Here is a 15,410-nt window from a genome sequence, read left to right as displayed (position 1 = left end):
AGACAAAGTTTTCTGAGCCAAAGTTTTTGTTACATGGTCTAAAGTGTGAGTCCAAGCAAAAGAGCACTGTTAATGAAAATTTCTGAAAGAATGAAATACAGAAGAACATTTTAGTTTTAGTGCAATAAGTTGTTGGAAGAACTTAATTTGTCAGTTTGCTGTAGGATGAGGAAATCCAAGAATGGCCACTAGAGGGCACTAGTGTAACTCATTACCTTATTGAGCCTGATCTGGGAGTTGAAAAACCATGTAAGGTAATCTGATAATTTTTTAGTATACTGGGGCGACTAGGAATAGGAAATTGTTTAACTGTGACCTCCCTGTTTCACAGGGGTATAAATATTAGGACGCATATGGGCTAAATTCCCTTAGCCATTCATCACAATGCGTAAGACCAAGGAATGTAGTTGTGATGTGCGGAAAAACTTCCCCAAAATTTTGGGGAAGTGGCTATAAGAAAATGGCAAAAGCATTGAAAAAGCTTATTTCCACTATTAGGGCAATAATTATGATGTTTCAGTCCACTGGCAATCTTATGAAACAACCCGCAAGAGGGCATCTGTCTATATTGTCTCAATGCAGTGTGAAGAGCATGGTTTGAGTGGCCAAAAAATCCAAGGATCACAGCTGGAGAATTGCAGAAGTAAGATGCGCCTTGGGGTCAGAAAGTCCCCAAAACTACAATCCATCAAAAAAAAGCATCTCATCCAAAAATAAACTCAGCTGTCTTCAGTTTGGCAGATACTACTGGAACTTTAAATGGAATCGGATTCTATCGTCAGATTAAACCAAAATATATAATTTTTTGGCAATAAACAACAGAGGTGGGTTTGGTGCACACAGAAATGTAGCCACAAGGAAAAGTACCTCATTAAAAATGGTGGTGGCTTTTTGATGTTTTGGGAATGTTTTCCATGATTCCATGTATTCATTGATATCTGTTGATATTCGATGAACACCTTACTGCCTCTGCAAAAAATCTTAAAATGGGCAAGTCAGATCTTCCAGCAGGACAATAATCCAAAACATCCATCAAAATCAACACAAAAATGGTTTAGTGACCATAAAGTCAAGTTCCTACCATGGCCATCCCAAACCCCTGATTTGAACCCTGTGATGGGACTGACTGGTACATAATCGCCAATGAAGAGCTCAGGGTCCGAGGATGTTATGTTCCCAAAAGATGTTATGTTCCCTGAGTGACAGCGTCCCCGTGAATAGTACGCGCGGTAGCCAGGCCAGAGTTTCATAGCCGCGGCTGGATGTCCATAGCAATGCAGTTCCAATTGTTGGCGGGCATCGCCGTGGTTCCTAAATGCTGTACAGTTCCATAAATGTTTCCCCAGGAATCGATCAGTGCCCCCTCCCAAACTCAAACCTACCCCTGTGTGTCTTCAGCCTCAGGGGATTAACATGATAAACCTGTGGGGTGAACTGAGGAGGAGAGTCTACCAGTATTGACCTTAGAATTTGAAGGATCTGATCAGATTCTGTATGGAGGAATGGTCTCAGATCCTATGCCATGTATTTTCCAATCTCATCAGGCATTATACGCAGTGGCGTCTCCAGCTTTTATACATGCACATGGGGGCACAGGGATCAAAGTATAAATCATAAAACGAAACATATACACTCTATTTGTGTGTATGTGTATATACCGTATTGGCTCGGATATAGGCCGTCCCCGTATATAGGCCGCACCCTAAAAGTTTGGTGCTTTTTTAAAGAAAAAGTTTTTTTCTTTAAAAAAGCACCAAAAAAACATGCTGCCACTCTGCCCCCCCAAGATATGCTGCCACTGTCCTCCCCCCCCGAGATATGCTGCCACTGTCCTCCCCCCCCGAGATATGCTGCCACTGTCCTCCCCCCTGAGATATGCTGCCACTGTCCTCCCCCCCCGAGATATGCTACCACTGTCCTCACTCCCCGAGTTATGCTACCACTGTCCTCCTCTGCCCCCCCCGACTTACCGGAGCAGACTCCCGGGTGTCTTGCGGGGCTAGCGAGGGACATCTACGCAATACAAGTTGTATACGCGTATTGCGTAGACGTCCCCCGCCGGCCCCGCAAGACACCCGGGAGTCTGCTTCGGTAAGTCCGGGGGGGGGGGGGGCGTTCCACGCGATGCGCTTAGACAACCTCCCGTGCCGGCACCCCCCCCCGTGGGAAGTGCTGGCAAGGGAGGCTGTCTAAGCGTATCGGGGAGTAGGATGCAGGTCCCCTGCACCGCTGCGGGGGATCTGTGTCCTAACCCCGCTGCCTGCCCGGCGCCCGGGAATGCATGTCCTGGGCGTCGGGCACTAGACCCGCACCCCCACTTTAAGTCTTTAGTGAAAAAAGTGCGGCCTATATTCGAGCCAATATGGTATATATATATATATATATATATATATATATATATGCGTTAGACATGCATTTTTAACTATATAATATGTGCTTATCGCTTTGATTGCAATATAATTACAAAATAACAGCTGAACTGGCAGTTATTTTTCTTTCTTTAATATTAGACCATGCTGCCAATATATATTAATATTAGCCCCTGCTGCCAATATATATTAATATTAGCCCCTGCTGCTGATATATATTAATATTAGCCCCTGCTGCCAATATATATAAATATTAGACCCTGCTGCCAATATATACTAATATTAGCAACATTCACTAAGCCACACCTCTTTTTTAACTATATAATATGTGCTTATCGCTTTGATTGCAATATAATTACAAAATAACAGCTGAACTGGCAGTTATTTTTCATTCTTTAATATTAGACCATGCTGCCAATATATATTAATATTAGCCCCTGCTGCCAATATATATTAATATTAGCCCCTGCTGCTGATATATATTAATATTAGCCCCTGCTGCCAATATATATAAATATTAGACCCTGCTGCCAATATATACTAATATTAGCAACATTCACTAAGCCACACCTCTTTTTTCCTTACTCCCTGTAGTTCAGGTATAGATCAAATTAACTCAATAAAACACTGTATTTGCAGGTATATATAAATAATGTATGGAAACACAGCATAGCAGATATGGATCAACAGAATAACACAAAATCCCAGTTTTGCAGGTATAGATCAATTGGAATACACATAAAAAATTAGCATTAAAAGTATAGATAAAACCCTCTAAAATACAGGGATAGATCACAGGTTTCACACCCCCAAAGGCCAGCCCTGGCATCAACACTGCCCACATAGAACCTGACAAGCACCCAAATTACACACATAGGATGCAACATCTTTGTCCCCAAACAGCCCAGCATACGACATCTTTGTCCCATAAACACGCTACTTGTGCCATCTTTGTCCCATAAACACCCTGCCTGTTCCATCTTGGTCTCCAAGGCTTAAACACCCTGCTTGTGTCATCTTTGAAACACACAAACCTTTACAGTCACTCACTAATTCACACTTTCATTCACATAATTCTTTCACACAATAATTTATTCTCTCACACAAATCAGTTAGACATATACATTAATGCATTCTCACAAATTCATTGATTCTCTCACACATTCACACAATTCTTCCACACATTAATTCATATGCTCAGTAGCGTACCTAGCGGGGGGCGGTCCGCCCCAGGTGCCGCTCGTCAGGGGGGTGCCACGGGCTAGGGTGACCACATGTCCCGGATCCCCGGCAGCCTCGTCACTTTTTTATTTTTTTACACAGAGGAGAGAGAGGGACGCCTAGCAAAAAAGGTACGAGGCTGCCGGGGATCTGGGACATGTGGTCACCCTAGCCCGTGGCACCCCCCTGACGAGCGGCACCCGGGGCGGACCGCTATTTTGCTGTGTTACTTACTTTTAATAAAAGTGTGAGTTTTTTTTATGGTGGGGGGGTCATATTTGGTTTCGGACAGGTAAATGCTGGATTTTCGGTTTCAGTCCAGTGCATCCCTAAGCCAGACAATGAAGTGGTAGGCCTACACCACATCCATGTTTGGGTTAGTATATAGTGATAGGAGTTATGCTGTACCACCGTCAATGTCTGCCTCAGTATATAGTGTTAGATGTTATGCTGTACCCCCATCAATGTCTGCCTCAGTATATAGTGATAGGTGTAATGCTGTACCACCTTCAATGTCTGCGCCAGTATATAACAATAGAAGCTATGCAGTTTTAAAGTGTTTGTGTGTGTGGGGGGGGGGGTGCCACGTACAGGATCCGCCCCAGGTGCCAAATACTCTAGGTACGCCCCTGCATATACTCACTCATTCAGACAATTCATCCACACATTAATGTATACGCACTCATTCAGACAATGCATCCACAAATTAATTTATACTCTCACTTATTTAGACAATTCATACACATATTAATCCATGTTCATTCTCACTCTTTATTTATTTAAATATTCTTACTATCCTCCTTTTCTCATTATCTACCCCCTCTCCCCCTTTTCTCACTATCTACCCCCTCTTCTCATTATCTACCCCAATCCCCTCTTTTCTCACTATCTACACTCTCCCCCTTTGCGGTGGGAGTGTGAGGCATCTGCTGCTGCCGCGGTGCGCTGTGCTTCACTGCTGAGCGCCGGATATGACATTATATTCTGTCTCTCAGCATGAAATGCCGGCAGCACGACCAAAGCAGAGGCCTCCTTTGGCGTCCCCTCTCTCTCCTCCCTCACAGTAGAAACATTTTTTTTACGGCATTTCAATTGGGGGAGACACACAGTGGGGCACAGCATGATGTAGGTGGGGGCATGGCCCCCACTGATTATATAAGAAGACTCACAGCTGCTCTGTTGGCAAAGGGAGGTAGCAGAAAGAATTGACTAAAAGCTTGCCAACCAATAATTGTGCAACGCATACATTTAACACTTTTTTTTTATAAACCTGTGCTGTGTTTGCACTTCCTTGATATCCACGACAGCAGAGTATTTTTGTGTATTGTTTTAAGAAAAGATCAAAGAGTTACAAAATAGAATTTTTTTTCCACAGCATTCTTTACTCATACTTACCAAGGGTCCCTATACCAGTGGAAGGCAATGTGTGTATATGTTTGTGAATACATAAAAATTGGGAAAGCATATCATCCTGTCTATCTGTGTAGCTTTTGTAATCATGTGCTAATATTTAATTCATGAGAAATATTACATTGATATCCTTGACAAGAATAAATCTATTTTCTTTGGATGAATAGAACTGGGTAAGGATTCAAAGTCGCAGACTTGCTTAATTCTTGCTTTTGGGATTGTCTGTACAAGCAAATAATACCGTGTTGCAACAAAAGGAATAAGAAGCATCATTAAATATGTAATGGTGGAGTCTGTTTCATAACCAACTCGTTATAGACGTAGAAGGTGTCTATTTATAAATTATACAGTGTTTTAGATCATTAAAATTAAATGCTATAATTTTTGGCATGCATAGTTGCGTAGACCAGGAAATCAGTTCTTTCTGTTGGCAGTGTGCTGTTTATCATTATATTTTAAAAGTTATGCTATCACCACATGCTTGTATTTTATGTAATGCACACAAAGGTTGATGAGCCGGCTGTAGATGGAGAAATGAACCAAGTGTGGCCTAAGCCAGATTCCTGCCTGAGGTTCATACCCTTTGAAGGGTGCAGGACCCAATGGTAGAAAGGGAGGAAACACTTTATACATTATAGTTTGCATCTGGCTCATGCTGAAAAAGTGTGTAAAAGGGAATCTGCAGGGAAATGCATGACTAAAGCCAAGAATAAATTCATAAATAACATGACCCAGGTGCCTTCTCAATTTTTATGGGTATGACAAAGAGTACAGAGGATGATCAGAGAAGATAGGTCTGCCAAGTGGAAAAATAATTCAAGTTATTACCTGCAAATGTATCTAATTTTTGAGCTAATGGGTTGGTTGCAAGGGAGTTCTCTGGCAGTACATGCTAACATAGGATATATTAATAGATCTTAAGACACAGAGTGCCAGGGTATCCTAGGGTTGTTCAGTGAGCACAGGAGCTGCGGAAAGGGTGGTTGTCGGCACTGCCCTGGGTCAGGCCTAGGGCACTGCCCAATATTAAAATACCACTGGTGCCAACAGGCTATTAATTTTATTACGGTTATCTTGCCCAGGTACTATGCTGGTTACAGCGAATACTTCAGTAAAACTTTCTGCCAACCCAGGGAGATCCTGCTAAAAGGAGGAAAATCATATAATGTAGAAAAAAATGTGTTGCTCATAAACATATAATATTAAAGATACTTATTAATATATGCTTTTTGTAATGTGGCAATTTTAAAGATAAATCTCACCAAATTCCCACACAGCAAGAAGCTTATATTGATATTGTATATTTAACCCTTCACGACAATTGATGTGTTAGACACGTCACAGAAAAACATCCTGTTGGAGACAATTGACATGCCTGGTACTTCATGACTTTAAAAGGGTCAACTATTACCTCCTAAGCTTAAATGGTGTCGAAATGCCTCAATAACAAGGCATTCAGTGACACCCAAAATGCACCTCAGGACGCACTGTGACCACTCCGGAGAACAGTCACAAGTGACACTGCTAGAGACTTTGCCTCTTTAAAAAAATAAACATGTTTCCAAGACAGTCTCTCCGGATCCTATTGAGAGCACTGAGCTCCCACCTGCAGGTTGCATAAAGATACAGAAAAACAAAGGTAGCTAAAATCCCAGTTCCAACAAAATGTAATATAAATATATATATATATATATATATATATATATATATATATATATATATATATATATATGTCCTAAAATTAACGCTAGCTCTTCACAAAAATTCCTGCATAGAAAGAGTTAAAATACAGGCATGTTAAATGCCCGTGAGGTGTCTAGTTTTTAAAAATGTATCCTTTGATGGGGTAAATCCAAATTCCAAGAAAATGCACATCTTGCAAAGGTGATGTTTTACCTCCCAAATAACCTGACAAACTCATGCATGGGGGTATCACTGTACTCAGTAGATGTTGCTGAACACATACTGGAGTGATGTTTGACAGTGATATGTACCATGAGCTGTAAATTTATACTTGAAGTAAAATGTGTGTGGGGGAAACAAAAATGCGAAAAAACACTACCACAAAGTTTGACAAAGACTGGTGGTAGAATTATTGCATGGGAAGAGTTAAAATACTACCATTTGAAATACCCTGGAGTGTCTAGTTTTCAAACATGATGGGGGTAAATTGAACTGACCAACTTAAAAAATGTCCCAAATAGGACATGGGGCAGAATGACCGTATTTGAAAAATAAGGGGTTTGAACTAGCTATATGCTACTTTTATATAAATATGTACGTTTAGCATGCCCTATGGTATGCAAAAAAGCAAAAAAAAAATACATAAAAACATTGGATATTAGCTTCTGTAGATGAGTAAAAGATTTTTCGAGTGCTTTTTTTCAAAATTTTTCACTATATTTTATAATTCTTTATAGAAAATGATATGATGTCAAAATAATGGCATCTAAAGAAAGTCCCTCTTGTCTTGAAAAACAATATATAACTTGGTTCACTTAATCAGAAAGAAGAAAATCACAGCTTAACACGAGCACCACAGAAATGTTAAAACAGCCATTGTCATGATGGGGTTAATATATGTTAATGCACAAAACATTTCCTTTTCTATTGCTTGAGTGGTTTTGGAGTATAGTTTTGTGTTTGCTGCAAAGTAGGCACCAGTATCACGTTTTTTGTGGATTTTTAATTTTTTTAAATCATGTGATATCCTTGACAAGGTGGGTCCATTTGGCCTGTGGGACAACAGCTGAACTACTTCATTTTCTTCTGTTATATTACGAGCTATATGGAAAGGCATGGGTGTTTCATTTTTCTCTGTTGGCACAAAATTCTTAATATTGATATCATAGATTGAGTATGATAATTTTTCCACACAAAATAGGTCACCCTTTGTAATGCCAACTGAGTAATAGGAAAAGTACAAACATATCTTACGTGCCAGCATCTCATTCCTCAGCCTTACCAAATGTGTAAGTATATGGAGTAATTTGCTTTTGTCTCAGTATGGAATGTGACAAGTAGTGTTTTTATCTGGCTGGCATAAATCTTGGGAAACATAGGTCAAGTTTATCAACCTTCATCGGTCTCTTGGGACACAGGATCACACATGATGACATGTATGGCTCTACCCACAATATATAGGTGATGTTGTATAGTTATGTCCTATTTTCTGCATGCACAGTGTTGCTGATGCAGGCAATGTCCATGCAAAAGCTGATGGCAATCCTCAATTATGTCAACTTTTCCTGGACACTAGTTGTTTGTTGGGAGTGTCACACGGAATTCATTACTATTGGCTGACAGATAAATATGCCTTCTTTTTACCTCATGTAGACCATTATGTCCTGCCACAGGAAATCACGTTTGTGAATCACAGCTAATAACCAATCACCTTCTCTATATACACCTACCTCCACCTTTAAAAACACTTATCCGACCTTCCATATGTATAATGGTGATGGTGTTGTTCCACCACCAAGGACACTAGAAGGAGAGCACCTGAATTTGCATTACTTATGCTGGCAATACAACAAGTATTTCATCCAAGCATTACACATACCCACTTCATGATATATTACCTTGACTCTCATTCACATGACTGTTGCAGTATATCCCTTACTCATTTATCGCAGAACACCTGTCAATACAATACAGAAAAATGGTATCATTGGCCCACAGGCTCCAGTGGTTGGGGGACCTCAGAAGCCTAGTCCTCTGTGGAGGGGAAGGATGCACAGATCACAGATATATTGGACCAAGGCGGCACTCTTTGGTATGGCTTGTGATGAAGTGAGAAACTGCTACAGGTTGACTTCTCACAGTCTCACAGACTTTTATGAGGTAAGGGAAAACATTAATCCCATTGCTTAAACATGCAATCCATGGAATGATGAAGATGCTTTTTGCCATCTATTTTCTGGATCATTACAGTACAGATCCAGACAGATATGTCTCCAGACTGCACCCAGCCAGCATGTTTCAGCTTTGCTTCAGGTGCTGCTAGCTATAAAAAGGAAGGTAATGAGGTACATCTGATTCCCTGACACATATGGATTGAATTAGGGTTAAGCAGGTGGTCTTCCAGATGGAATGCATGCCCTCTATCAAGGGTGGCATCGATTACACTAACTCAACTGGAAGAACTTCCATTCAGTCAGTACCCAAATTGTGAATGCAGCATTTCCTGCAGCATTCATTTATAGATATTTTATGAATGAATACATTCTAGACGATGATTGTTGGGTAAGTCATTGATACTAATAGAGCATGCATGCACTAAATATAATGAAGCAACATTGCTAATCACACATGCTACATCTGCATAAACAATGGATGCAGAATATGGCTGCAGATGTCGGCTCCTTACTCCTTTGACCAAACACCAGAGGGTACCTGTCATACATAGATAGATGTGGCAAGGAGACCTTGGGACTGATGACAGACTCATCCATCGGTACATTCAATGTGTATTTGTTGCACCGAAAACACATATACATTTCAGCTAAAACTAAAAAAGCAGTCATATGTAAGATGAAGCATGTATAGTTAAATGCAGATTTATTGAACATATAAAACATGAGTGTATCGTTTGATTTTTCTTCTTGCTGGTTGAGTCTGCAGCATATGATGCCTGATAGGGTGGGCTGGTGTGTGGCAGCACGCAGTGCAGCCCATTGGATGGAATGTACATCGCTGTTCCATGTGGTCATACCAGCAATGTGGTGCACTGTTGCTCCTGCTGATTATGATGACGAGGCAGTGGAGATGGTAGCCACATTTGTGTGAAGATGGTAGTTGTATCCACATAGCAGATGTTGGTGGTAGTAACAAACAGCTGCTATATACTATAGGGAGGGATAGTACCTCCTGCTGTTGTATTGTGGTAGGTACTGTGAGCAAAAGAAGAATATGTAACATACGCATTGTACCATAGACATGTCCGGCATACATGTGTATTGTGGTGTGAGCTATACCTATATCTCCCTCTATCTAAACCTATTGTTATAATGGAGTATGGATGGTCCAAGCCCTAATACATGAATGCTAATTTAAACATGTATTTATTATTAGACAATAGAGTTGACATTATTACTCTAAGTATACAAGGTCGTTGATGATATACCTCAGTATTTACATGCTGTTCTTCGGGTATATACATGCTGTTATCCTGTTGTAATGGACATTGCCTCATAGCTACTATATTTCCTAATCTACTTTCATACTGATACTAAAACTTCAAAACATTGTGAAACCTAGCAGAGCACTTGTTAATGATGATTTGAAACTGTCAAGCCTGAAATAAAAAGTCCTTTGTAACCTGGATCAGTGTCGTCATCTTTTGGCTGAGTTGCAATGTAGTAGAGGCTACGTACACTACAATAAAAAGATAGATGACTGAATGTCAAGAAGATCACATGATTCATGATGCTGAGGTGTTGAACATGATATTTAGCTATCATGGCATGTATGATTGAGGTACTTACCAGGAGCCTACTGGGTGCTCCCATTCCCTATGTCAGAACCCTCAGGTATTCCTGATAAAGCCACATGGCTTTGCCCACCACAGCAGCTCAGGTGTGCCACTTCTTCCATTTTGGCCTTTACAGACCTCTTCCACTCTGTCTAGTGCTTCTTTATAGCATTCATGTTCCTGTGTAAGTTACGATTAAGATTTCAGCAGCTTCCTCCACTCACATCCATGCCTGATTCTTCTGCAGAGCTGCACTTTTAATTGTTTTCCCCCAGGATAGTCTGCACTACTTGGCAAAATTCTCCTCATAGGTGAATTTGGGTCATCTAGGTCTCCCCTCTTCATTTCCTGAGACATGGCTTTACAGGTGCCATGTGATGGCAAATCCCTCCTTGATCTGCCCCGAACTGAGCATGTGCTGCAGAACTTACTTTCCCCGTCCCAATATAAGGTGTGCTTCTCGTATTTGTCCCATTTCCCTCCAAACTTCCTACTAAGGACCCACTCCTCTACTTCCTCCAGCAGTGCTCCTCTCCCTTGACCCCTGGCCTCTCCTCCCTGCCATTGTAACACAATCCCCTTCTCCATCACTCATACTATCATTTTCACAATTAAAGACTTTCAAGAGTTTCAGAGCCCTGTAATAGCTAAAGTGCTGTATGATGCTGGTCATGCCTGGAGTATACTTCAGACGCCAGAATCTCCATGTGTTGTTGCCTACTGAAACACTCAGAGCATCAGCCCCCTTAGACAATCCTAGTGATGTCCCTTCATGCCCATGATATATTCACTGATCATACACTCACTCTTATAACATATATGTTCCTAAATCTCACCAGCAAACCACTCTTTACCAAGTAACTTAGTTGTCCAACATGGCATTATCCTCTGAGTGCTATTGGAGAGTTAACTAAAGCTCTCCATACATGCTAAACACAAGCAGCTTTAAAAATTCCTAATTATTTATGTGCAAGTGCAAACAAGCACAATAATATATATCTGGAAACACTGGTAAGAATAATGTACCTTAAATACATTAAATATAGGAAAAAAGACAGCTAACTGTGCAATCTTTGTAACAAAAACATTTTCCCTTTAAATATTGAAAATATTGGACACTAGGCAATTATTTCCTTTGCACCCCCTCCACGCACTCTAGCATGCAATCACTCCCTCTGCTCCCACACCAAAAAAAAAATATTTTCCACACTGACTGCAGATTAGGGGAAGACTGTGAGAGTTAGTGCAGTCTTCCCTCCTTCTGATTCTACTGTGACTTTGAAAGGTCCTCTCTCCCATACTCTTCCCCAGAGTCCTTTTGTCCCCTCATTCACTAAGCCACACCTCTCTTTTCCTTCCTCCCTGTAGTTCAGGTACAGATCAAATAAACAACACATGTAAACAACACTTGCGTGTATAGCATTGCAGGTATAGTCCAACAGATTAACACACAAACCCAGCTTTGCAGGTATAGATCAACTGGGGATCACATGCAAACTCAGCACTGAAGGTTTGGATCAAATAAACAACACATGGAAACAGCACTGCAGGTATAGATCAACTAAATAAGATCTACAATCCCTGTTTTTGCGGGTATACATAAATAATGCATGGAAACATAGCATAGCAGATATTGATCGACAGAATAACACACAAATCTGGCTTTTCAGGTATAGGTCAACTGGAAATCACATTTAAACTCATCATTAAAGGTATGGATAAAAAAAACTAAATTGCAGGCATAGATCACAGGTTGCACTCCCCAAAGCCAGCCCTGGTTATTCTCTCTCATTCACACAATTTATCCACACATTAAGTTATACTCTCACTCATTCACGCAGTTCATCCACACATTAATTCATTTATTTTTTCACACATTCACAAAATGAATCCACACACAAATTCATTCATTCTCACGCATTCACACAATTCATCCACACTTGTTATGCCTTGTCTACCCATTGTACAATGCCACAGAATTTGATGGCGCTATATAAAACAATAAATAATAACAATAATACCCAGCTTGACACTGTTAATAAAGTCAATTGAGGAAAAGTACAAGCAGGACAGCAGTGCCATAAATTATCAGCTCAAATCAAGGGTGGATCCAGAGCCTGACCTCAGGAGAGGCACTCATACTAACACACGCACCCATACATTCACACCAACACACACACAGACACTCAACACTAACACACATACACACACACAACCAGACACACAGTAACATACCCAGACAAAGTGCTCAGACACTAGCATACCTAGACACACACATACTAACATAGCCAAAGACACATGTTCACAGATTCAAATACCCCAGACAAAAGTAAATAAGGTAACGTTGATCCAGAGTGAGTACAAATGCCTTGGAGTCAAGAAGGATTTGTTTACCCTTTGAGATGACCTTACTGTCTCATTGGGTTATTTTGCCTTCTTTTGGATCAAATAAGGGTTTGTGTAATGTGTTTATGGACTATATATATGCAGATTTTTTGGTATCATTTTTAAGATAAAGGCACAACTATAGGCTCTAGCATGGCCCCTGCATAACATAAATCTATACAAGAGATTATTTAAGTATGAATTTATATATTGTTGTAGGTTTGATGATGACATGATATATAGTGCTTTTTTATGTAGTTTTATATCTAATTGTTGAGATTTCCTCATATGACATATCAAGTTGAATCTCTAGGTTTGCGTTGATGGAGTAAAAACAATTAGGTGACCAGATGCCCCTTTATTGTAGGGTACCATAAAGCATATTATAAATAATGGTTAAGGCATTAGTACATTGCTATTATTATATGTTCTGAGGATTCGAACAACCTGGTCAAAGTTGGGAATTCAGTTATTAGTGTTGAATATGCAACTATGGGTTGTTTGGAATATGTGATGCACTGATTTTTGTGAAGATTCCACTTTTACTTTTTTCTATCTCAATTTCCCAAGCTTTATTCCAAAGCAGATCACATATTCATACTATATTGTTTTTTTTATCATCCCTGCTGAGGTTTCCGGGAATGCTTGAGGACAGGAAAATGAAAGGAGCTGTTATTTTCTGTGGGAGGCCGTTTATGATAAATTATAAATTAATTGGCACTAACACAATCAATTAAAAGGGTGAAACTAGTTGGGTGAGGAACACCTCCCATACAGTCAGTGCAAATAGCCATTCACATGTAGGCGAAAGGTTTTAATATATTTAGCAAATGGTGTAGATGTTCCAACATTCTGCACATATCTAGCTCTCATTGTTTCTATGGTTACAAGGTATAAAAAGTATATTTCGGTAAGCCATCAATGTCCGCATTAAACTTACATTTACTACTGATGTCTTGACAGACACAATTTTTTATTTTGGAGTTTTTAGAATTTTACATCTGCTAAATATTTTTTAGTATTGTCTTGTTGATGCAGAATGTTAAAAGAAAAACAATGACTGTTGCCTCGACATCCGGGCTAGGCTTAACCCCCCCATTAACCCAAATAATGAAACCACATACAATAGAATATGGATAAGAAGAGGCCACAGCCAATTTTATTTATTAAAGTCATTGTCACGCCAAAATCTGAAACAATAAACATAGGTGTGTTAAACAAGGACATTGACTCAAAACACAAACATGTAAATATATACAAAAAACACACAAAGCTTGCCAAGTAATCCAGGTACCAGAACCAAATACCACTTAAGGAAGGGACATACCCGGATGCCCCCACCCTGACCTGAGGTTGCCAGCACTGACAGCCAAGAACCTCCCACCAGTTGTTACCAACAATTCTCTTACCATCACGTTAACCCCTGGATACCTGACAAGCTGCCGCTACACAGACTGTGACAAATACCACAAACCCACAGCTAGAATACAAACATAACAGGAGGGAGGGTGGACCACGCAACCAGGTAGGCTGGCCACAAAATGGTTCCCAAGCCAGGGAAAACAGACACTTATATAATCTACCCCTCCTCTGCACAACAGTCAGGGCCCACTATAGCCCATGCACCCCCCCCTCAGTGGGCATCATTCAGTTTCCAGTGGCAAAAAGAAAGCAACTAAGTTGCAGTAAGAATGTTAACATAATAAAATAAAATGGATTAATCAAGGCTTTACTAAAGTTTTTGATTACATTCTGGTTTATGAAGATTGTGTCATTTTTAAGAGCAGTGATGGTTGTCGGATGTACAGTTAGGTAATTTGGACACTGACACAAGTTTTGTTATTTATCAAAATAAATTCAAGTTACAGTAAAATAATGAATAGTGAATACGGGCTTAAAGTGCAGTCTCTCAGCTTTAGTTTCAGGGTATCCACATCCAAATTGTAGCCCCCTCTTTTTCAAGGGATTGTGCTTCTTGTTCCTTAAAGATATATCTGTGACTTTTCAGAAAACACGAAATCAAAGTGAAGACATTAACAGACTCATCAGAACTGGACTATAATAACGCATGCCTATAAAATTAATATAAATGACTAACGGTTAGTCATAATCATTTGGGAAAATAAGGGATACTTAAAATTCTGACATTTCTTGCGGGTTATTGCAAAAGAGTAACATACAGATGTCATGACTAAATGTTTATGGCATTTTAATAATAAATAAGTAGGTTATTAAATGTTAATATTAACTATCGATATATTAATCATAGGCAAACACATATACAATGTCTAACTGCTGAACATTGTTTCACAGTTTGACTAGAATTTGTGTAGATTGCCTGTGTATTGTGTATAATGCCGAAATAGGCTTGGACTAAGTATTAAGTGAAAAAATATTATTTGAAATAAATTAAAAATGTTTAAATAAATAAAAATGGCATTGGTCTTTTTAATAGTTACGTTCGAGCAAATACTGATATTTAAGGCATTTCCTAAAAATATAAATAACGTTAAAAGATTAGGTTTCTGTCTTATTTCATTTTATCACATCAT

The sequence above is a fragment of the Spea bombifrons genome, chromosome 3 (genome assembly GCF_027358695.1).
Source record: "Spea bombifrons isolate aSpeBom1 chromosome 3, aSpeBom1.2.pri, whole genome shotgun sequence".
Taxonomy (NCBI): Eukaryota; Metazoa; Chordata; class Amphibia; order Anura; family Pelobatidae; genus Spea; species Spea bombifrons.
The sequence above is the reverse complement of the archived record's forward strand: the minus strand, read 5'-3'. Positions refer to the sequence as shown.